Below are 18,112 nucleotides of genomic sequence, written 5' to 3'. Positions count from 1 at the left end.
CAGTAGTCACACCCCAGCCTGTACCGCTGCAGGAAGTTAAGTCTGTTTCAGGTGCACAATTTTGCATTTGTTGAATTTTATTCCTACAGTCTGTTTAGGTCCCTCCTAATGACAGCCCCGTCCTCAGGCACATAGACTGCACTCCCAGTTTGGTGTTGTCCACAGACTTACTTCCGTGTGTCCAAGTCATTAGCAAAGATGTTAAACAGGTCCCAGGGAAAACCGCTGAAGAACTTCATGCTGTCACCACCCTTCAGACAGAATACAACCCATTAACCACAATTCTTTCAGACCAACAATCCAGCCAATATTTCACCCATCCAATAGTTCACCTATCCAGGCCATAATGTCCTAATGTGGGGCAACAATATTGTGGGAGACTGTATCAAAAGCCTTGCTAAATTCTAAGTATACAACATCCACCACATTCATAGCATTGACAAAACCAGTCATTTCATCATAGAAGACAATCAGGTTGGTCCACCCTGATTTACTTTTGGCAAGACAGGTTCTTCTCCTTCATGTGTTCAGAAAAGGCATGGGTGGACTTGTTCCATGATTCTCTCAGGGACCAAAGTGAGGCTGTAGTTCCCTGAACTATCTTTCTTGCTGTTTCCAAAGATGGGTGAAGTATTTACCGTTCTCCAGTACTGGGCGACTCCCGTAGTCACCATGATTTTGCAAAGGTAATGGAGAGGGAGTAGCCTTGCAATGGTATCAAGAGGCTCTCTTCAGCACCCTTGGATGCAACCAGTCTAGTCCACAGACCTACAGGATCGATATAGCTCTATTTTGCTGGAAAGGAACTGAGCAACTACTCTAAATATTAGTTCTCAACTTTGCTGTTTGTAAACACTGTATTATGGTCAGTCTTAAATTAGAATAATTTTCTCATATATTTGCCTACTTTGTGCTTTACTGCTGTTCAGGAAAATACCCTGTTTTATTGGGTTTCTAGCCATTGCCATTAATGTGTTCATGCTGACCAATAACTTTTCACTGTTAGAAGTCCTAAAGAAGACGATGAACTTCTTTTACTTGAAATGTTTGGGGTTTTTTTCCTGTCAAGAGGTCTCAGATAGATTCTCCTCCATGAATTGTTTTAGCTAGGAGATACATGCTTCCAGAAGCCAGAGCTTCAATTTACCTGTGTTCATGTTATGCTTTTGTTCGTGTGAAAACTGTGAGGACTAACACATGTAAAGCTCACAGAAAGAATCCTTTAAATGCTATTTCTAGTTCCTCCCGAGTCATTCTCTGAAATTCTGTAGTTTGATTCTAGTTCACTGGCTACAATGCTAAGAAAAAGTTTCACTTCTCTCCTAATACCAAGTGCTGCAATTCAGACAAGGCACTCATAACTACTCAGTTATGATCTTAGATACTCTAGTCACTGGCTAAGCTTATATTTTAGAAATATCACTTATAGGCTAACACATTCTTTAATGGCATTGCCAAAGGCTTTAGAACTGATGTTAGGGTAATGAGGTTGGAAACACAGCAAACCATTGCCTTGGCTCTCAGGGTCACAGCAATCTTGTCACAAGGGGTATATTAAAGTGCATTAATTGTTTGAGTAGGCATGGCCATATCATCTTGCTTCAGGTACCATCTTCTAAAAAATATCTATAGTAAGAGAAAAGCAAACCCCATAGACTCTGGCCTTAATGGTTTTCCCAATCTGCAGTGTTTGGCTCTGGAAACATTAGGAACAACGACAAAAAAAGCCCACATCCAGAATATAATTTCATGCACATTCTCATAGTTTGTTACTTTTGCTTCTGGCTACTTGAACTGCAACTCCAGAAGCCAGGCAGAAGGCCCCATTACTTTCTAGAATGTATCTCTGTAAGCAAAGGCCCCATGCAAAGTCATTTGTGGTTAAAGTGAAAACAGAATTTAAATTTCTGACAGACAGGATGCATCCATTTAACCATACTACCCTTTAAGCTAAACAGAGCAAATCTACAGTGCTGGCATATTTCCTATTAAAGCAGGCTTAGCTTCTAGGTAATGTAGCTCCTACAGCCAAGCACAGACCCCGAAGTCTTGGTACATGATAAAGGCTTAGAAGCTTTTTGGACAAGGAGGAAAACATCTTCTAGGGCTGTGCTATGTCAGACAGCCCATTGCCAGTTGCATTCTCAGACAAGGTGGAAGACTGTCTTGTGGCTCATTCTTGCTTGGCAGGGAGGAAAGAAAGAAGGGAATACGCAGGTATTTTAAAGCATTACATTCAAAATATATGCATAATTGGGAACGTAAAGCTTGTTCTGGTGTCTTAAGAGTTTGGACAGGTGAATTTCTAGTACTCGTCTTTCCAACCTTGGCATGCAGCCACTTGGTGTGAAGTTGAACTTGGTATGGCCTTCCCAAGCTTTACGCGTGCTCCTTGACCAAAGACCTCACAGCTTTCAACTCTCAGGATGCCAAAATCTTTCGTTAAATCCATTGGGAGTGTCACCTGCAATTTGCCAACAAGCTGCATGTCTTGCCACCAGCGCTCCCAGCTCCTATTCAAGTTTCCGTGCTGACTGGTTAAAAAGACACCTGATGTGCTTTTGAGGAAAACCTTGAGACAGCTTGGAGCAACGAAGGGCCTTACCCTGCCGAAAATTCAGTCACCTCCATTAACCTCACCCTGCTCCCAAGTTCAACTGATTTGTCAAGGCTGGGCACCCCGGGGACCCGGACAGCCCCCCTAGGCCCTCGGGCCAGCCTCCCGGGACGGCCGCATCCTGCTGACTGGTGGCACGGGCAGCCCGCCGGCCCCTGCCCCCGCCCCCGCGCCCGGACCCCGCCCCGCCCCGGCACGCGCGCGCGGCGGGGGGGGGGGAGGGCGGGGGAGGGCGCGTGGGCCAGCCCCGCTCCTCGGGGGAGGGGGCAGCCGGAGCCGTGCCCGGGTGAGCGCCCCGCGCGCATGCGCCCGGAGCGCGGCGGCGCCCCCGCTCGGCTCCACTCGGGCCGCGCTCGGCTATTTCCGCCTCTTTGTTTTAAACTCCGGGCCGAGCCTTTTAATTTTACTCTCCTTCCCCCCCCTCTTTTTTTTTTTTTTAATTTTTTTTTGGCGGGGGAGGAGAAGAGGGGCTGGTGTTTCCCTCTGTCTCGCGTTACCTCGCTCGCATCCTCTGCTTTCTCTCTGCAGTGGCGCCCGGGGAAGGACGGGCCGGGGAGCAGAGGATCGGTGGTGGGGAGCAAACCCCCCCCGCCAGCCCCGAGACGCGACCGCGCCCCTCCCCCGCCTAACGGACACGGCGCCGCCCCTCCCCCGTCAGGTCAGTTCGTGGCCGCGGCGTTGCGTGGGGTGGCGTGGGGGTCCGCCGGTAGCGGGGCGGAGGTCCCGGCCTTCCCCCGCCCCGCTGTGGGGCCGCGGGCCGGGTGAGGCCCGGCGAGGGTCTTGGGGGCAGCGCGGGCCTGCCCCCCCCCGGCCGCCCCGCCCGCCGGTGTTTGCGGTGGGGGGCTGCGGGTGGGCCTCCTGGCACGGGTGTGCGTGAGGATGGGGGAGGGTGCGGGGCGAGGGTCTTCGCTGTCCCACGGCGGGGGGGGTCCACGGAGGAGTGGGCCTTCTGCCTCCCAGGTGTCCGGGGTTTGAGGGGGGTGCACCGGTGTGCTGTGCTTGAACTTCCCGTGCTGCAGCAAGCACGCTGTATCCTCGGGGAGGGGGGCGGTGTTAATAGGGGAGATTGGATTTTGTGTGGGGTTTCCCTCCCCAGACACCCCTCCCGGAGCAGGGGGTCTTCTGTGGGCCAGGGGAGCGTCTGTCCTCGTTCTTCTGTCTGTCTGGACAGCTGCCCCCCCGCCCCAGGGGAAGGTGGCTCTTGTCTTCTGGGGGAAAGGAAACCCCGGCACCCCCCCCTCCACCCCTTCCTACCCCCGAGCAGAGTTGCCTGTTCTGTGGAGGGGCCCGGGACAGGCAGCTCAGCCGCGGGCAAGGCCGTGGTGCTTGTGGGGAGCGGGGTGGATGGAGCTGTCCCGAGTTGTCCCTGAATGCTTCGTCCCCTTCAGTGGTGGGTTTGCAGGGCTCCAAAACTCCACGGCTTTGGGAGAAGGGGTCGGTTTGAGGGGCGGGGTGGCGGTTGGTAGCGGTGGAGATACCGTTTCCAGTAAGCTAGAGAATAGAAGGGACATGCCCCTTGCGTGTACGACCTCACCTGTGCAGGTGTGTGGCTTCGGTACTGTGTATCTAAGTGGCATATGGGATTTTAAGCCTTGTGAGAAGTAGGAAGTGAAGTGGTACTCGTGGGTAAAATATAGAACGCTTGTGGTCTGAGTTGTTTTAAGGTCTTAGCATATATATATTTTTTTTTTTTGATATTACAAAATTCTGATTGTTTTCTCGACCACTGAGTTTTAGTGAGTTGTCATGCTGTCAGATTTGGGTCTATTAAGTTAGACTCTTTTAGTCTGAAAGTGTCAGCCATTGCTTCAGAGTGTCCTGTGTGGAAAGTTTAGCATGTCCTGAAGTTAATAAGGCTCACAGGAGGCTTGATGATTGTGGTTTATGAAGTACTTGGATGTTCTTTTGTTACTTCACGTTTGGTTTTTTTCTTTTTTTAATTGTTGCAAACTATCACTCTATGCATGCTTTGTGTCAAATTAGTTTAGCCATTTCCTGTCTTCTGTATGAAATGTGTGCCTCTGAGAAATCAGTTCAAGAAATTCTGTTTTATTATCTGTATTATATGCTCTGGAATGTTCTTCTGGAAATATTTTGTTTGGTGTTTTTCAAAATAATGCTACGTAATTGTCTTCCAGAGCTTCACGGAAGAATTAAGTTTGTGGATGAAAAGGTTTGAATTTAAAAAAAAAACACAACAAACACAAAACGGTTGAGATGAACCTTATGTTTAAGGAGCATCCCGTGTATGTATCTTCCATTATAAATTGGTTTTGTTTATAAAGCATGAACAACTAGGCATATGCTAAATATATTGTTATTATTGTTGGGTAGCATACTTTTGAACTTTATGTTCATTCTTTTAGTGGCAGATCAGATGAGAATCCGAACTGTGATACTTATCGTGTCTCATAAAGGTGCTCTGCAATTCATATAATTCTTTGGTTGGTGAGAAGGTGAATAGAGATAGAAACCTTGTACCCTTCCAGTAGCTCTACTGTTTCAATGTAAGTTGTACTTGTAGATACTTTATAATGTGTTTAAAATACAGAACCTGTGCAGAACTGAAGGTACTTGGTGAGATCATGTAGGATGCATTAGAAAAGGGTCAGGCAGTTTTCTAAAGAGATGCATGGGGTACTGCAACAGAAAGCTTGGAAATAAATAAATTTTAAAGCATTTTGTAAATCACTTTTTGAGCAAAATCTGTTTGATTTCTTTATGTGGGCTGATCTAGCCAGCTTGATCTTGTTACTCTGCTGTCACCATAGAAAATCAAGACTGAACGCTTCTAAATGCTGTTTTAAAGTCGACTAAGAGATTGTAACTATGGTTGCCTAATACTAATGCCTAGAATGGCAGAAATTAATTACCATGCTATGAAAGACTTCTACTAAGAGACTGTAAAGTACAGCTTCTAGTTGCTGCAGCTGCCCAACCTACTCTTACTTCTCCTGAGTACCTACATGATTTAGAGGAGGTCATCTCTAAGCTTTGTATTTGAGATACAGGTAAGCTTTCTTGTCAAGAACCATTCTACATTTGCTTTAATAGCTTCCATTTTCTTTTGCCCATATGACTGTTTAATCTAGGCGGCCTTTTTCGCTTTTGTCAGGTAATGATCTCCCAGGACTGAAATAATTTCAGATTAAATTCCTGAACTCTCTGGGAAACTCTGTAAGTAGAAGTAGAAGCATTTCCATTGAAGCTCTAAGCTAGATATGACCTACAAAGTGGATGTTGACATGATGTTTTGAAAAGCATGCATGTTGATAGTGTTTCACTTTTCAGCTACTGTCTTAAGAGATGATACCAGCTTACAAGAAAGTGTAATGATCCTGTATGTTATAAAATAAACATTTTCTCTATTTTTTTGCTTGGGAACTACTGTGTACTGCTATTGGTACACATGAGGAAGTAGAGTTACTAAATGGAAGCTTTTATTGATAATGGTATTTGGAGATGCAGTGGATTTAAGACTGTTGGCGTTCCTGAGGGTTTAGTAGTTTAAACTCTGTCCTCTTTTTGTCATTGCTAGTAAAGATGTTTAATGATGGTTGAAATTACTCTGATTTGCTAGGTTAGGTATGTTTAGAGGAAATGTAGAGAAAACCTGCTCAGGGCAGTTTGATTGGAGTAGGTTAAAAGCCAGGCAGAAGCTGTCTGTCTTTTAGTTTAGGCAAGATTTATTTTGAAGGTCTGTCTTGAAGTAAATTTATAGTTTTGCATTCCTTGCACCTCCCTTTTTAAAATGCAAGCTTGCTGTATTAGGCTTTAAGTGTAGCTAATATGTGACAGTCATAAATGCAATAAAAGGGAAGAGAGAAAGGGGTTATTCTGCATTAAAAGCAGTCTTTGCTATTGTGATATGTAACACAGTTTCACTGCTAACTGAAGACACACTGTAAACAGTGTTTGTTCTATAATTGCTCTAAAGAGCCAAGAAAAAACTCGCTGCTCCTATCTGAATTAGATTTTCTCAAGTTAATTTTACTGAATAAGTGCATCTATATTTAAATCAACAGACTATGAAAGTGAAATACTCAGTGTGGTGAGAAGTAGTGAGATTGAAAGCCTTATTTGCTTTTGAAAGTTTGATTGAAGTTTGATACTGCAGAGACCTGAAGTCCTGTAATCATATTGAAGAGCCAGCATTGTAGGAAGGAATAAAGCAGCAGTGAGTTGATCAATGATACTATTTTCTCTTTTTTTTCTTTTTTTTTCCTTAATCAGAAACAGTACTTTATACTAGGAGCTTCATATTTTACGTAGGAACTTCAGGGTCTTTCTATTCCTTTGTCAAACATAGCATGTATTATTCAAAAGTGGGGGGAATGGCAAAGTATGATGAGCTCAAGTAACTTGTTCTTTGTGCCAAAAGATGACTGCTCTCACAGTTATGACTGCCTCTTTTTCAAATCACAATTTTAAGTTGATGGAGCCAGTGGGGGAAATTGTTGAGGGGGTGGGGGGGAGAAATGGAGATAATTGAGGTATGTGTGTTGGCATTACTACAATGCAGGGTAAGATTATAAGGAAGAAATATGCAACTGTGAAGAAAACCAGGTTTTTTTGTAGTTTTGCTGCTAGTGGAAGAACTTATTTAAACTAGCTCTACCATTATTTTCCATCTCTCTGCAAATTGGCAAGAAGGAGACTTATTATTATCCCTACAGACATATATTTAGGTTGACGTTAGCAGATAACTATTTTGTATCCTCACCTTGTGACCGACAATAACATAGAAGTATATCTACATTAAAAGGGCTTGTGGTTTGGTGGCAATAAGAATCCTTCTTGTTTGAAACTGAGGCTATCCTTATTGTTGGAAACTGAGGATATCTTTGCTTTGTGAATAGCATAAATTCATTTTGATTTAAGGTAGGAAGCATTGTGTGTATGTTGTATGTTGGCGAGAATGTACTGTGCTGTATTTGCTTAATTAAGACAAGAAAGTTGTTTTTTCAGATTACCAGAATGAGTATTGTGTTATTTGCTGACTTGCAAATGGCATCTTGTCAAGTTTTTCAGGTTTAGTTAAGAACTTTCTTTTTACTCTCTGCATAACATAGTCAGTGATACTATCTTTAGTTGATTATTATATAATCATTGTGATGTTACTGGATATAATGCAAATCTTGTGTGAATTATGTGTGATGTTATGCCAGAACAGGTCATCTCTGCTATCTTCTCTTGCAATGTGCATGCAAATGTTGTATTAATGTTTGTAACCATAAATGTCATTTATTCATGAAAATATGTAAGCATTGCCAGTGCAGTGTTTGCCCATTTTTTGTCAGGTAATGTGTTGTGCTGTACAGCTTTTTCTAGTTTGTCACCTGAAAGAACAAGCTGAAAGGTACAATACAGCTGACTAACTTATATATTCTTTATGAATAATTGTCTCTGACATTTTGTTGTATCTGAACTATTAGTTTTAGTACGCAGATTGGCATAGTGAAAGCCATAGGTCAGTTGATTACTTAGTTGAAGGACATTGCCAAATTTATTTTACTTTAGTAGACAAGATGTTTATTTTTATTATAACAAATCTATTTGTTGTACTGAGCAGTGGCAATCAGCAGAACTTATTTGGGGAATGAGATTTTTTTGTGTGTGTAACATGGTGGCATGCTTTGTTCTTTCAGAGTGACTTTTCCCAAAAATCATTTTGACATAGAGACATTTGTAAGTTAAAAGTTGTGTATGGACTGAGATCTTATCTTAACTCTGTGTTTCAGATGATTGTATTTCATACTGTTCCATTGTGATAATAATTGGGTTTTGTTTCATTTATATTTTTTTTCCTAAAATATAAAGTGTGTTCTAGACACAAGAACTCCGATCTTGATTTGAGGATTCAAAATAAGCAAGAGGTAAGGGAATTTTTTATGTGCTTGTTTAAGTACTGAATCATGCACACAGCTGAAAATACATGCCCTTGTTTCTAAATCAAAGTATTTATATTTCAGACTCTAACTTTTGTTAAACCTGTATCTGTTAAAGATACTTCTAACACTATTTCTGCACTTAAGAGAGTGCTAACACACTGTAATCAAATCAGTCCTTTTAATGCGTGAAATACTTTTCTTTCCATCTTTGAATTATTCCTTTTTTCTAAGGTGTGGACCCCAAACCAGCGTACAGTGCTTGTCTGATTGGTTCTGTCTGCGCTTATGAAAGCCCCACAGTTGCGGTGCTACAACGAAGGGATTCCCTTAGTCTTTCTTGCTTTAGCACTATACTAGTTGGCTGTTTCCTGACTGTTTTTCAAGCTTTACTGAATCTTTTTCAAGGAAAAGCAAGCATAACACCACCACTTGTTAAATGCTCACTTAGAATTTCTTACCCACAAGTGCAAGTTGCTCTTGCCCTGTGCAGAAATCTGCACTTGCAGAAAAGCTCTTTTGTGTTGCTGGGAAACAGTGTAGTAAAAAATTATGCTCTGTGAGTGAAATCCATCAGGTTTAAAGATGAACATTTACCTTTTTTAGGAACAGTTGCATGGATTTATTTGCATGGATTTATTTGATTTGTTGAATGAAGTAACTAAACTGCCTTTTCCTATAGCAGTTTCCTAAGGCTGATTGCAAAGTAGCCTTGCATCTTAAATCAATTTATGCTTTAATGTCCTGCTTTTTGTATTGGGTTGCCATAAGATGATGATTAATTCACAGGTGTTTAGTTAAAATCTTGGTAAAGGAAAGTTCTTTGATCTATGCTCATACTGTTCTCAGGCAAATTGTGAAGAAATGCCCAATATTTTTGTATTTTTTTTCCTGGAAAATCCTTTCTTCCTTCCCAACCATCTTTTCCCAGTGTGTTTGGATTTCATAAATTATCATTACCTTACCTTGAATCTGTACTTTTAAATTCTGAAGTTCATTGCTACAATCTATGTCTATTCCTGCAGTGAAATATAAAATTGAGTCCATTTGAAATACTGTGGTAATACCTTGTTTTACCAGAAGTTTCAATCTAACTGTTACTGAGCAGGAGCAGTTTAATTGAAAGGTGCTTTTTAGTAACATTTATCCTGGTTAACAGTAGCGTTATGCTTGGTGGCACCAGAGTGAGTAGTGTATTTGCATAACAATTTATTATTCTTGTGTTTCTAATCTTGTACTTCTATTTCTTGACTGGCTAGAATGAGGTAGAAGTCCCTCTCAAGACCAGATCATTCTGTAACAATTTCAGAAGAGGCTTGTGTTTATATTAATAAAATGCTTCATTCATACTTATTTCAACCACTGTCCATAAGAAAACTAGTCTAGATTTGTATAGGCTTATATCTGAGGTAGCATAAATGGCACTGGACCACATAAAAAGGCTTCTGGGTAACTAGTGGAGCTAATTTTCTTCAGTTTACTTTCTTGCATGTGAGATTCTTTCGAGACTTGACAGAAGTTACCAGAAGCAGTCTGTGTGTGTTGATCGAAGTGGTATTAAATGAATTTTGGCACTTGAAGGTTTTATTTTGTTAATATCTTCAAAATATGTAGGTATAAAAAGGACTGTATTAGTTGCAGTCATTTTTAGTGCAACTTTTTAGGCATAGTCTTAGATGCTACCACCAGAAATTGTTTATCAGGAATATGTTTGCTCTAATCTGTAACAGTTACTCAAATTATGTAAGGTTATCATGCCCAGATGATAATAGCTCATGGGTTGTGTGATTATGATTTTATGACTAAAAATGGCTTGAATTTGGACAAAGTGTTACAGATACAGAGAGGATAATGCCTTGTTTTGTTTTGTTGGTTTTTTTTTTTTTTGACAAAAAGATATTTTACTCTGGCCTTTTTTCTTTTTTACTGAAGTTAACAATGCAATGGGACACAAGAAAGTGTAGGACTAACTGTATATAAGCCATTCTGTGATGAAGTATGTAAATGGATTCTGGTCTACAAATTAAGTATTTTTGCTACTTTGGGAAGGGAACGTACATTCTGTCCCCATGTTTCAGTTCCTCGCTCCATCACTCTGCCACATGGGTCAGATGACTTGCCTAGTGGGACTTGAGGTAGGCTTCCAAAGCCACTGCTCCAATTTATTCTCCAATCACAAGCATGAGTCGACACTGAATTGAATCTCTGGAGGTGATTGGAAAGTGTCATGGGGATTTATTTTATCTTTAGAATGCGGAAATACAGAGCATAAGGATAAGTGAAAAGATTCCAGATTCCTCTTCTGTAGCCTCCATTATTAGGCCTGATGTTACTGTAAGTTATATTCACTGGAAGAGTGAAGACAAGGGAAGAATGAGCTGCTTTTGCTTATCCCCAAGATTCCTTAGCCACTTATTTCTTCCCATGATAAGTAACCTTTTTTCAAGTTAGCCATCCGTTATCGCCATCTGCAGACATTGACAATTTTAGCATGCAAATGAAAAAAAAAAAAAAATTCAGCTCGCTCACCTCCCAGCTTTAATCCAAAAACAAAGGAATGAACTTTTTTCCCCCTGAAATTACTTTTTCAAATGCTCACAGTGTATGAAGAGGTCTACACATGGTACATCCTGAGAGAAAAAGTCTTTCAGATGCCCAGGATTTGCTGTGTGGAGTTCACTGTGAGACAGGATCTGTTCTGACCTTGTCAGCCAAACTTTTAATGATACATGTTTCTTGTGAGGTATTTTATTAAGTTGTGTTGTAAAGAATGGAGGGAAAGAGTGTCAGTGAAGATGTCATCTATTTAAACAACATATTACATTTTTATTAATGTTTGTAAGTTATTTTCATTGTCCCTTATGCCATAGTTTGGTCTCCAAAAGCAATTCTTGGTGAATTGCAGAGAGGAACCAAATTAAAGCCTGTAGCTACTGCTAGTAGGCTGCAGTAGTTAATACCTTGCACTGAAAGACTGTTTTTTCCCTTTTTACTCCACATGTCATATATCCACCTAGTGTTTGCAATTTGTTGTAGGTAGCAATAAGGGTCTATGAAAGTGACTTTGCCTTTAAAAATTCCTGGGAGGAGACTTCACATATGCCTGGAATGCAATTACTATGATACATAGCAAAGGTAGTGCTTGTTCATTTACTTATTTCTTGCGTGGACTGTCAGATGCTGTTTACACTGAACCTTTTCAGAGAATATTTTCTTGCTACAGTTTTTGTATAGTTTGTACGAATGTGCAGCTGAAGAGTTTTGTTGGTAATGGCCATCTCTTTAAATGGTAATTGTCAATTACGTGGTAATTCTGTAAGTTCAGTATGTTTTTAATGATTGATACCTTTTCGTAGAGAATGAATGAAAGATTGATATAAAAAGCTCTAGCTCATGGATGACTTGCCACTGCTTTCTTCGTAGCTTGCTGCTTTCTGATCTGCTGCTGTAGATTATAAAGATTTGCAGCGTATCATAGAATCATTATGTTGTTGTGAAGTACTGTTGTGAATGCTTGACTCCTCACAGCATAAAAGCCATTTAGTGGTTATTTGTCTGTTTTCATACTAGTTTTCTACATCGGTGTCTCTTTTAAAACAAACAAACAAACAAAAACACCAAAAAAGTTGGTCTACTGATCCATTCTTCTACTCATTTTATTTTTTATTAAGTCTATTACTTTGTTTCATCTGTCTGTTAGTGCTGTCTTTGTTTACATGAAGTTGGAAAGAGCTAGCTGCTTGGCTATTGGTTGTTTGTTTTCATTTCTTTATTTTCACCAACAATCTTCCCATACCTATAAAAGCTGACATCTGTACTTGTTTTAAGGGATTCTGAGGAGTTTTGTGCAAAGATCTAAATACAGAGCGTGTCTTCAACTTGTTCATGGACTAAAACTAAACTATCCCAGAGGCTGTAGAGTACCATTAATTACCATGACTGGATAAGGAAGAGCAATTTAACTTTTGTTCTGTTCAAAGATGTGTCTTCTATACTTCTGACTCTGGAGGGACAGACTTGAGCATATGACAAAACGACTATGTACAGGGCTGGGAAGGGAAACTTCTGTTCAGGAGGTAGTTAATTTCTTCGCTAGCTGGAGTATGTGAAGCTTGTGTTAGTGCTGCAGCAGGTGCTGAGTAAGTTGTAGTAAGGGAAACTGGTAATTGCTTACTTTCTCTGAGATTCTGTTAAGCTGTTGGTATTTGGCAGTTTAGAGAACGTTTTCATGGCTATTCCTTATTAAAGTGTAGATCTTACTGAACATAAGAAGGGAAATGCAGACCATCATTTTGGGAGATCTTACTAATGTATGCTGTAAGAACAGCACTTGAGAATTACGGCTGACAGTCAAGTTGGTCGATCTAGCTCTCATTCCACCTGCCTTTTTTCTGAAGAGTTTCCCCTTGCTCTTCAACTACATTGAGCCTGTACTGGCATAAAGCTGCCTTCGTCCATGGCTTGTGCTAATATTTGGTACTGTGAAAATAAGCACCTTGATGTATAAGGAATTTTTGCTTCTAGGTGTCCTCCTCTAGCAAGGAGGGTGGACAGTTGCAGCAAATAATTTCTAAAACCGCAGAAATGAAGCTCTCAAAGCCCTTACACAAGTGAAACTAGTTTCGTGGTGAGACTATTTTGTTGCCTTAATAATTTAGACCTTTCAGCTCCTGCCTACTGCCAAGCAACTTTTCTCTGTTTTAAATAAAATAGCAGAAGTCAGATCACAGGTCACAGCAGCGATCAGGTCACAGCAAAGAATTCAGTTTTATAAATGCTGAATCTTCTCATGCTATTGTTTTCCACTGGATTTCTCTGTCAAGAGTCCTTGTCCATTAAACTGGTGTCATGTTGCAGCGTTAGGACTGACAGACAAGATAGTGATGTTGTAATGGTGTTGCTCTGTTTTTTGGTCAGAGTTTGCAGAACTACCTATTAATAATGGCTTTGATGCAAAATTTAGAATGATTGAATGATACTCCATATGTTCTATGAGGTTTTCTTGAACTGTGACACATTATTAGATTATGCAGTGAAAAAATATCTTAACAGTTAAATTTTGGAAATCTTTCCTTACTGCAACATGGCCAGTGAAACATCAGAAAAACCCAAAACAAAGAAACAAAACCCACCAACAAAATGAAAAAAGGTTTGATAATTGCAGATATCTTTTCTGTGAAGTGTCATTTCTTTGTGGAAGATAATGCATGTTTTTGTATCACTAAACATTTAACTTCTTCCCTCCCTTCTTACACACATGCAGAACACTGGATCTAATGATGGTGAGGAAGAAATGAAAATGAATGGAATGTGAGGGCTTTAAAGGTATAATTTTTTCTACAAGTGTTAAGTTTTCAAAGACTGTTATCCTGTTGAGAATGTTGTGAACCTTTTTGAACTGGAAATTTGGAGTGTTCTTCAATCATTTGCAATGGGGTTGGGTGGGAAAGGATGGTTGTTCCAGTTCTTAAATGACAAAAATCCCACCCTCCAGAAAAAACACTAAAAAAAAAAAAAAAATCTGTGGTCAGTTAGACAGGTACTTGAGAATGCTGGTTTCTGCACTCTGACTTGAAAATGTAGTACTTGTTTTACATGAGCAAACATATCAGTCTAAGGAAACTTCAGAGATATCAGGCTTATGTTGTTGTCTGAAAAGCAGATTCGTTTCCCGGTGTGCAATGAGCCAATAATCACACACTCAGGAGAGACATTATTTATTTCATATTTGCGCAAAGATGGGTCCTAGATGGTAATTCCACAAAGCTAGCACACCACACCAAAGAAAAACAATGTATTTATTCTGTTATGTGATTAGTAAAAACCTGCCTAAATTTACATTCATTGGTTAGTAGTCACCATCTCATCTACTATTGGCCAGTTATATTTAGCCTTGCTTGCTATGTAGATTAGCACACATGCTCCTTGCAGGTTTCGGGGGGCAAGTTCTTCCAGCCTGGAACTGAGTCAGACATCGCAATCTCCCCCTGCCACCGTTACCTTTCCCCCAGTTCATGCTTCTTTGGCAATCATCTGGCCTTTGGCACCTTCTGGAGCAGAATGTTTCTTTTTATCAGTCACATCTTATATTAATTAGGTCCAATTATCCTTAATGTTTCTTTTCTCTCTGATGGACCTTGAGTATTCTTGCCAACTTGGCAGTGTACACGCAGCATCCTCAAAACATCAGGGCCTAATTGTTCCAGGGTGTCCTTACTCTATGAATGCCAACTGTGTGCCTTTCTGATTAGAGCCTTACTTTTTAATTTGATATATACAAAATACATCTTGCATAAAATAGTCAAACTGTTCTAAATCTCTGAGTTATTCTTCAACAATGTCACTGTAATGATTTCATTAAGTCTGCCTAAAGTGTGAGGTGGAATCCTTCCTGTATGCAGTGTGACTGATCCCAAACACCTTAAGATAAGTTCAGAACTTACAGCCTATGAGAAACATGGGTGATGAAATATAGTTGTGAATATCTTCTCTGTTTTGGTAAAACATACTTTCAAACCTCTGTGCTGTCTGCTGCTTCTAATGGCTGAAGTTATTGCACTTAATTGCTGAAAAGCTGTAAAGGTAAAAAACTGTTAAGATGGCCGGGTTAGAATATCAGTAGCTTAGGGCTACTCTTCGTGTTCTTGTTCTTTTTTAGTATGGTAAAGGTGGCATGTCAAGATAAGCCAAGAGCTGCAAAAATTACTGTATTGGGAGAATGTTTTTTGTGCTTATTGCATGAGTGCAGTTTTTTTCCCTGTCCTTATAGTCTATTTCATTATAAACGGGAAAGAATTTAAAAAACAAACAAAAAACCCCCCAAAAAACAAAAAACCAAAAAAACCACCACACAGTAAACTAGATTACATTTTGGTGTTTAATTTTCTCTTTCTTCCAGGAGAATAACCTTCCTTTTGTTCCTCCTTTGTTCAAACTATTTTTCAATTTCCTTTCTATTACCTGTTGAATGTTGCCATTTCTTTCCTAACTCTTCTAAACTATTCGTTCTTCTAGTACAAGTGTACGTGCTATTGTCACTCTAATCGCAGTCTTCATTTTAAGTGAGCACTGTTTATATTGAAGCCTATTTCTCAGTCGGTTTGAGTGCAGTTTACACTGGTACAACAGGAGAGAAGGAGAGTTCTGCTGAACACACTTGCTTTGTCCAGGTTGCTGGTTTTTCCCTGCCTTTGTAGGGTTGACAAGTGCTTATCAATTGCCTTTGATTCTGCAGAGGGCAGATGGCCCTAAGGGTTTTTTGCACAGCTGTGGAATAGAGGGCCTCAAGGTGTCTTGGCAGTTCAGCTGCTTCGTTGCAGGTTGATGGAAATGCCTTTTGGGCCTTCAGCACAGTGACTGGCTGTCCATTGTCTTTCAAGGGTAATTTGTCATGTGTAATGGATGATACTTGAATGAAAGACTTACCATGAGAAATGTGTGCTGCATGAGGCCTATAGGGCTGACACTAAAGAAGGGTCTGCTAGAGTAAGAGCCAATGCTGCTTCATGACAAGTGCACCTTCTCTAATAAGTGATGATTTTCTCCTGGTATTTTAGTATGGCTATCACTGGTGGAAGGGGAGGGAGAGAGGAAGATAGCAAACAAGCAGCAGTGTAGCTTGGCTTAAAGTTAGGTGACATAACTCAGGCTAGAAGTGTCATGGTAGGATTTGAAAAGTTCCATGCTACTGTTGTGATCAGAATAGTTTTTCACAATATGTTTATCTTGTAAGGCATTAAAACCGAGATTTGTGATTGAAGTACTGTAACACATAACTGAAGTACTGTAGATTTCTTCCTAAAAGCACCTGGAAAGATAGAATTGGCTACTTCAGATATTAGTCTCTAGTGTCATAAGCATACTCAACTGAAGATTAATTTTGTTTTAAAAATAGTTAACTTTATAAAGTTCCTAGTATTTCATTTATGCTAAAGATTCTACTCGGCAAAGAAGTGGAAATGACAATTCATGTCTCACAGAAAACTTGAAACTTTTGGCTTTAGTCTGTTCAGCCCAGGACTAATACGTTTTAGTAGTTTACTTGGCACAGTCCAAGGTATTTAGTGAAGCAAATAGCAAGTCCTCGTAACAGAAAAGTCAGATGTTACTGTGTTGTCTCCAAATATTAGGTCTGTTGTGTTCCTGCTTATTAAAAATAATCAAGCCTTTTGCAGGTAAAATGGTGCTGAATTTGATTAGGTTGTCTTGACTTGTACAGTCAGTTTTATCAATGAGAAGTAAAAGTGTACTGATGTGGATTTTTATCCCCTGTTGACTGTTTCTGTACTTTGAAACTTTTGGGCAAATACAACTGTATCTTAGCTTACTTTTGGACTGAATCATCTCTTTGAACAGGCTGGGTGTGTGCTCAGACTGGTGTGTTCGTTCAAGTAAAGGGGCAGATGTGCATAGCAGAGCGAGAACTGTGGAATAGAAACACAGCAGGCCAGAACTGGTTTGGCACAGGATGTTGTCTGAGTCCTTGATTAAGCTGGTGGAGCTCAGGATGCAGGTATACTAGACTTCACAAGTTATTTTGGCACTGTCATATTCTTCCCATTATGCTGAGCCAGGCGGTGTTTGAAATCCAAAAATGAATGAGAACTTGTCAAGAAAACTGGCTCTGCTCTGCAGTGCTATTTGGTATTGCTCAGACTTTGTCATAAATGGTGTCAGTGCAAAGTGATCTGAGTGTCTCCCTCTCTCCTATTGTACTTGAGGTCTTAAAGTGACGATGAGCAGTTGCAACAGGTGTTTCCTATAAAACTTTGAAAATGGTCACTGTGAAAACAGATTCTATTTAATTTGTGTTAATATCTAGTTAAAAGAAAGTTGTGTGCCTTGCATAATGCCAGAGTTCCTCTGCTATTTATACTCACTGTACTTTGTATCCTCTAAACATAAAGAACTTGCAGAATACTGTCTGCTGTAAAATTAGCAGTGTTGTCTAAATTTGATCCAATGCTTAAAACCTGTACAATTTTCATTTTTAACATCTGTTGGATTTATGCTAGTGAAGACTCAAAGCTAACTGTTTCTCTTAAGTTCAGAATGTCTAGCAGTGCATACTCCTTTATATTGAACAAAGTGAAATGCTTTTAAAGATAACAAGGGGAAATTGCTTGGTTACTTGAAAAATATGCCACAGTAGTGAAGTAAAGTATATTTTTTAGATTATGATTCCAGCCCGTTGCAGGTATATTGACAAAGAATTACAAGCTATTGGGGTAAACTTCAGAGGTTGTAATTTTTTTTCCTGCTGGCAGTGATTGACAAGTGTAGCTTTATTCCAACTGTTAATGGGTTGATGTATTATTGAAATGATTTATATGTCTCCTTGTTAAGAAAAAGGAAGTTTTTAATAGCACATTCTACCGTATTTTTTAACAGAGAGAAATCTGGCAGTCTTTGGAAGTAACAAGTACAAGCCTCTGGTGCTTTTGTTCTATTGTAACACCTGCAAGTCCCAGCTCTGATGGTTCTGATTTTGTATTGCATTCTTGTATCCCTTCCTCAATGTTTTCACTTCAACAAATGTGTTTTGAGAGAGAAAAAAAAAGAAAAAAAGAGGGGAAAAGTTGTCAAAACAGAAGTTTAAAGACTTCAA

At 40.1% G+C, this 18,112-nt stretch overlaps 1 protein-coding gene across 3 annotated transcripts in view; it reads left to right on the top strand.

The window, feature by feature from the left end:
• The first annotated feature begins 2,957 nt into the window (after window positions 1-2,957).
• PCGF3 (polycomb group ring finger 3) overlaps window positions 2,958-18,112 on the top strand; it is a 63,143-nt gene continuing 47,988 nt past the window's right edge. The window contains exon 1 of one of the 3 annotated variants that reach the window (XM_052776677.1): window positions 2,958-3,275. The gene's annotated coding sequence lies outside the window, so the exon portion shown is untranslated. Of the gene's footprint in view, window positions 3,276-8,437; window positions 8,494-18,112 lie in introns of those variants that run through there. The other 2 variants (XM_052776667.1, XM_052776672.1) reach the window with 2 other exon arrangements.

This window comes from Harpia harpyja, chromosome Z, assembly GCF_026419915.1.
Source record: "Harpia harpyja isolate bHarHar1 chromosome Z, bHarHar1 primary haplotype, whole genome shotgun sequence".
NCBI classification, from domain to species: Eukaryota; Metazoa; Chordata; class Aves; order Accipitriformes; family Accipitridae; genus Harpia; species Harpia harpyja.
Note: the sequence above shows the minus strand (reverse complement) of the source record. Positions and strands in the feature narration are given on the sequence as shown.